General features: G+C 41.8%; 1 long non-coding RNA gene across 1 annotated transcript; it reads right to left on the minus strand.

Annotated features, from left to right (window-relative positions):
* Positions 1-1,082: 1,082 nt before the first annotated feature.
* Positions 1,083-2,178, minus strand: LOC138260738 (uncharacterized). The gene is made up of 2 exons (XR_011198952.1): positions 1,680-2,178; positions 1,083-1,501 (listed from the first exon to the last, which is right to left on the minus strand). It is a non-coding gene; the product is annotated as an uncharacterized lncRNA (long non-coding RNA).
* Positions 2,179-6,842: the final 4,664 nt, after the last annotated feature.

The following is a 6,842-nucleotide window of genomic DNA, read 5'->3' on the forward strand; positions in this document are numbered from 1 at the left end:
TTTTTGTATGAGGCAGCAAGTCACCAAATGCCGCCACTGCCTGGTAAAGTTAAACCCTTTCCCTAGAACACCTTTGGCTGCAAACTCTATTTTTTCAAGTGTATAAAGAGCAGACTTTTGGCGAGCCCACTTTAGCTATTTGCCTGTTTGAGTCAGACACCTTCAGGCACTGCACTGCACTGATTTGTTGTCATTTACATCTTTGAGAGCCCCAAAGGGGAATTTCTCCTCATTGCCATGCTACTGGCCATTAGGTGTAACACTGCCTGCCCTCAGGAGTACTTCCATTGTAGTCCATGAGCTGGATCCTTTTCAGCATCGGGCACAGACTATTTCTGAAAACAGAAGCTGTCTTCAAAAAAAGGTGCCCCCTCAAAAAGCATGTTAACCTAGTGCTTACTTCAATATGATTTAGAAAATATATGTGTATTTGCTGGAGCATTTTTACGTATTTTAAATAATCCCTGATTAGGTATGGTTCAATTAGCCTGAGTAGGTTTCAGCTAACTTTCATTCTGTTTGCATTTGCAGGACAAGAGTGCCAGTTTATCTACATGAGCTATTCTTTCACTCTGTATGGGTGTGTGTTGTATCTATTTCAATAAAGTCATTGCAAAGAAGGCTTTGCAGTGGCCTCTGCAATGTGATACTTTGTGTTCTGTCAAGGAAGCAATGTGCAGGGTGTTACTGTCTTTGTAACTTTCAAGGTCCTTTTCTCACGCCTTTCCCAGGGGACATTCATTAGCTGAACTGTCTTTTGTATTTCCATGTAGTATAAATGTCATGATATTGTCTTCATTTGCTATGTATAACTCATTCTCTAATGTTCAGAAGAAATACAGGTTTTTAAATGTGTCTTATTGAATGTATCCTATGGATTAGGATATTCAGTAGCTTAAAAGAATGATACATTGCTAGTTCAAGCCTATTTTGCTGCGTCTCACCACTGAATGCATGTGGCTTTTGCTCCTGGAAACCTTATAACAACTCCTGTATTTTGGAGATGAGTCAGTTCTTTCTGGATTTTCTTATAAGGCAGTGTCGAAGAGTGGGTCGGAAATAATGCTTAGGAGGCTTAGGTCTTGATTACATTTTTGGCATTTATTACAAGTACATATGAGTTCACTGCAACAATAACAATGCTTCTCTTGTTTTTTTCTTCCTTAGGGAGCGTCCTGTGTATGTGGCTCTACTGTGACCAGGGACTGACGTTTTTCTCTTGTTCTCTTTCCTCCTCATAGAATTCTTGCCGATCTCCCTCCATCATCCTCGGGGAAAGAGGAGACACTGCAGTAAGTTATTATCTTTCATAATATGCACCACCACTGATACATCCATGTGGTGTCACTCATCTGGGGAACAGAGAATTAGGATCATGCCTGTGGGAGAGGTGGTTAAGCTCTCATACACTGGGGAATGGTATAGTGTTCATGCACGAGAACACCATCATGACTGGAGTAGATGCCACATGTCTTTAGCGGAACACTCCCTTCTTCCCTATCTGCGTGGTGTAGAGAAGAAAGAAAGAAGTGGTCTCAGACGCAAGCCAGAGAAAAAAAACGCAGAAGAAAAGGGAAAAGAAAAGAAAACTCATGTCAGAACTGAAATAAGAAAAACTGAAAGTATTCCCCAAAATAATCCCTCCCTGCAGTATTCACTGCCGGCCCCGGTTCACTAACCACAAGGGCCATAGCTCTCCTTGAGTTGTAGCGGGGTCGGCGCGTAGTCAGGAGGCAATGGACACCACCATTCTTACGTCCAGGTCTCGTCCTCCTCTCTCCGATCAGCATCTACCCGGTCGGCTCCCTCGTCGGGTTGCGTCTGGTTTAAAGTCAAGGGGGTTTCACAGCCCATACCCGACACTCCTCTCCTTTGTTGTTCTTGCTTCTCAATATATCCGCTTTCTCTTTGCTCCTTTTCTCCTTCACATTATCTCTGCTTCGTCGCCTCCCCACGCTCTATTTTCTCTCGTCCTTTTACTTCTGTGTTCCACCTTCCTTCCGATTGATCTCTCGGGTGCATCCAATGGAATTCTTTTGGTGGGGACTCACTTTCAGGTTTCCGTTCCTGCACGCAAAAGTCCTCTGTCACTGTTGTTGTTTTCGTATCCCTGCCCTCCTGACATCCGTTTTCCTTCACTTCTTGTTCCAGGAGGTGCATGGATTGAGTGGAAGGGAAGCGATCCGTGTCTGGACATAGCAACACACCAGATAAGGAGGGGTTTGGAGCGGAAGCACTTTCACAAGTACAAACTGTGTCAATCTGTTTATTTACTTTATATTTGGTTTTGGCTAATTAGTTTCTCTAGAACAGATCTTGGGTTAGTCCTCTCACAGAACATGACTATTTTGATTCAGCTAATTCATGATTAACTAACTATTTACTTCGTTCTTTCTGTAATGATCATAATTTTAAATAAACCCATGAATTTCTAACCTGGAATCTTGTCTCACGCAGGTTTGTGTTCATTAGCCTTAGAATAACTTTTACAAAGACTCACAAGGTCTTACAAAGACTCATACAGTCCCAAATCTGTGCATCGACCCTCCTAATTAGTTGATTAGAGATTTGATATACTTGTCAGAAAATCTATTTTTATGCAAAAAATAATAAAACAAAAAAATAAAAGAATATATTTTGTTGGATAACAACTGAATATATAAAACAAGTACGTTTACATACATATGAAGCTCAGACAATACTTCAAGTAAGCATATGTATAATAAGCAGGTCGTTTTGGTTTCACTCACCTTTCTAAGATGCCTTCAGTTCTTCTTTTTTACAGTCCAATGAGAAGGTCCTAGCAGTATCTATTATTCACTTGCCTCTTGTTTTTCCCCTACTGCTGCATTGCTCATATGCATGTATTCCCAGCCAACTGGCTGAATGTGCTTTGCAGTGGTAATTGGACATCTCTGACAGAGCAGCTGCCACCTCTGTGGACAACCCCTGCTCATCAACTGAGCCCAAGATCAGCACTACTCACACCTGTGTTGGTGCTATAGTTGACCTTTCCTTTCGATAATTAGATGAACCCCTCTGCTTGGACTCAAAATGATCATTTTTCTACAAACCTGTGGCAAAAAACAGTATATATAGAGCTGTATTTACATCATGTTTGAATAATTGCATTGAAAAAACACAAGTAAGAAAAATTAAGACATCAGCTAAGGAATGCCTAACAATTCCACTTCACACAAACTTGAAATTAATTTGCAATTTTAAAACAATTATGCATTTACAGAGTTTACTGCTTAAAGCTCAGACTTTTTATTTGGCGTGCACAATGCACGATCTTAAACCGTGGACAGCTACTGAGAGATACAAGGGCTAAAGGCATGGTTGGTTCGAAACATTCAACAAAATTAAGAGCTGGTCTGTGGCAGCACATATTGTGTGTGAATGAGTAAGTTACAGGTCAATGTATTTCTTCACTGGGTACATTGGAATGAGTTTCTACACAGCAAATGGTTTCCAAAGTTGCTTCTTTTGCAACACAACTTGCCAAGTTAAGGTGGTTTAGAAAAATGACAGCAGACAGCCAAGTTTTAGTTGTGGGTTAAAATAAAGCACTCTGGGCCTAATTTAGATCTTGGCTATATTACTGCCAGTCTACCGTGATGGCGGTCGCAAGAACTCCGTCAAGCTGACGACAGGCCACGTGGTGTATTTAGAACTATGGCGGGTCTGCTGCCATCAGTGTTGACGGAGTGTACTCCGTCACGCCAGCTGTATTCCCCAGCCAACACATTGGACTCCAATGCTGGCGATGAGCACTCCGTCACCGTCCTGATGGTGGGATCCCGCCAACCTTATTTAGATTACACATTCGTGCTGGTGGTGTATCAGCGGGGTTTCATGACGGCGGGTGTCCATTGCTGAACCCGTTCACTATTGTACTATGGCAGTGGCTATCATTTGAATACTAGCAACCCATGCCTGATGTGTATTGGACAATTATGAACACTTGCAAAACGCACTATAAAACACAGCCCACTGCAGACCATGAGCCTTTGCCATTCCACTGCAACAGATCATTTTGATGCAGAAATTACCACTCAGGAACCGGGTTATTTTTTTCTGTTTATCTCTCTCTGTGAAATTTGTTACTATTATTTTCTTGTTTTTTCTTTAACTTTAGGGGCACTAGATTCTTTCACATATGCACCACGGCAGGGTGGAGGAATCCACAATTTCACAGAGGGAGAATAGTCTGCCATGGTGGATGCAATTATTAGAGCACAGCTACATTTTTTTGGAGCACACATACAAAATATTTGGACCAAAATAGTGAATAGAGTGAATGCTGTAGCTAACCATCTGCACACACAGGAGGAAATTAGGAAGAGGTGGAGCGAGGGAAGTGCATTCTCTGTCTTCCAAGCATCACCTGGAGGCCACAGGACTGGTGGTGGTTCCCCCTGCCCCTCCCTTCACGTCTTTCCCTGGGAAGAGAAGGTCTTGCAGCAGATCCTACTTCCTGAAGACATGACTTGAATCCCTGATGGAATGTAAACTGGTAAGTTGCACTTAGCAATGTCTCAACAATCACACATGGAGATCTTGCCCTTAAGTTAGCTGTTTAGAATGTTTCAACACCCTTATCAAAACATATATCTAAGCTTGGGTCCACAAAATATTATGTTTTAAACCAATTACTAGCATCATAGTTGTGTCACTCTTATTAACAATGAGCAATATGTATTGTCAGGTTGTGTGTTGTTCCACATGGATCATCACTTACATTTGCCTAGTCCCTTGCTTTCTCTCAATGTATGTTGTTGTACTCCAAAAAACAGGTTCAAATTTCCATCAATTTGCACATGAAGGTATAGTGCTCGTACGTGGTATTTTCACCTATTCACATTATACCCACATGTGTTGACATTTTGTACATGTGTCTTCCTTTCCATTATAGTCTTTGAAATAGGTAAATGTAACTCACTTTTTAACAAGTATTGTCAATGGTGTTAACAGATGACTACAACTACCATGATGTCCTGTTTTTGTATCTGCAACACAATAGTGCAATATAATGTTGCTCTACCTCCCTTTACTTCCATATATGCATACATGTCTAAAAGGTGTGCATTTGTCCGTCACCATGTCATACTACAGTATATATACAAAGTCAGTTGTTGTGTTGATCAAACAAGTTGACACTTTCTTTTTACTACATTGAATTGATGTTATTGCTTATATAATTCATAGTCTGTGTAATCCAAGATTTCCTACCATGGTATGTGGCATGCTGAATAGACATAGTATCAACGCACAATTTACCTTGCATTGCCCATATGATGACCAATGCCATTATTGGCATTAAGTTGTACTATAGTTTGTCTACTTTTTTGGCCTGGTAGGCCTTGGAATGGTTTAGTACTCAAAATCTCCTGACTACTTTGTTGAGTTGAATGTCTGGTAGATATAATGTACGCTTCAGAAATAACATTTTGCATTTCAGAACATCTCTTCAACATCAGTAGTGGAGTTTGCATCTGTGTAAATAAGTCTGCATGTGTAAAATAATGAACATCGCCCAAAGGCCTAATCATTCTATTAATCTGAATTTACAATTTTAGGTTGCCTCATTTGTAGCTGAGATACATTTGATGTGCACTGTAGATGTTTAGTGTGTACTTTTCACGTCCAACACCCAGGCCCAGTGTACCACCTTCTGCCATGGAAGACCACAACACTCCAGACCAGGATCAAGACTTCAGTGAAGAAACCACTCCTGCAAGTCCTGATGATAGGGAGCTACCTGGTCCATCTGATTTGTCTGGGCAGACAGCTCCAGTGAGTCACACTCGGCCAACACCTACACCCCCCCACACCAGCTGCATCCACACCTTAGTCTCAGGATACCTCCACACATACAGAGGAACTTTTCATCAATCTTGTGCCCCCGTCCTGGCTGCTGTTGAGCCAGCACCAACACAGCCTCCAATTGTGCCATGACCAAGCGGGATGGGGCACACTGCCTCCAGAGCACGGGGTAGAGGGGTTACGGGTCATAGAAGAGAATCTGTGTGCCAGCAAAGTGAGGCTACTGGCATCATTGTCACACAGACTACCATTGACCAGGCCTTGGGAGCAATACAACAGTCTCAAGAAGTGATGGGCTTGGTAGTAATAGAGCTCAATGACATTAAGCAGGTGAAGAGGGAGCTCATTTTAGAAATAAGTAATCGCAACGACAAAATTAGCTCCCTGACAGGGGTGTTTTTAGACATCTACCATCATACGTGCAGGGCTTTTCCTGGAACATCAACCCGTCTTTATGGATCTTCTCATCTGGACAAAATACACTAACATCAGCTAGAGACAGGGAGGCCCTGCCACAACTGGAGACTGCTACACCCACCCCAGTCCCTGCACACTCCTCCCCCCCCCCCCAAGGGAACAGTCATCCAGAGCACCAGGAGAGGATGGCAAGACCTCCATCACCACCTCCAAGAGACGCAGATCTTAATTTCCTCCATTGTGTGTCTACCATTCACTCTGTGGACTATTTCAGGGACACATTTACCTTTTCTGAAGACAGTTGTATGTTGTACCTTGGGCTTCAAACTATTTTGCCTCTACTACACTTCCAACTACCATGAAAGACTTTTATTGCATTCTTAATTGCTTTTATTTTTAAAAACATTAGTTCATTTTTGTCATGAACATAAATGTTAATGGCACATAGTCAAAGACAGTTGTTGTATTTATTGTGGTATTTCCGTCTTTCCTTTGTCATGTCTTCCTTCCACCATCATTTACTTAAATCTATTGAACAATTAGCTACAAAGTAAAATGGGAAACAGTCTTTACAATGCGATTTTTACATCACAGTA

Source organism: Pleurodeles waltl, chromosome 10, assembly GCF_031143425.1.
Source record: "Pleurodeles waltl isolate 20211129_DDA chromosome 10, aPleWal1.hap1.20221129, whole genome shotgun sequence".
Classification (NCBI taxonomy): domain Eukaryota; kingdom Metazoa; phylum Chordata; class Amphibia; order Caudata; family Salamandridae; genus Pleurodeles; species Pleurodeles waltl.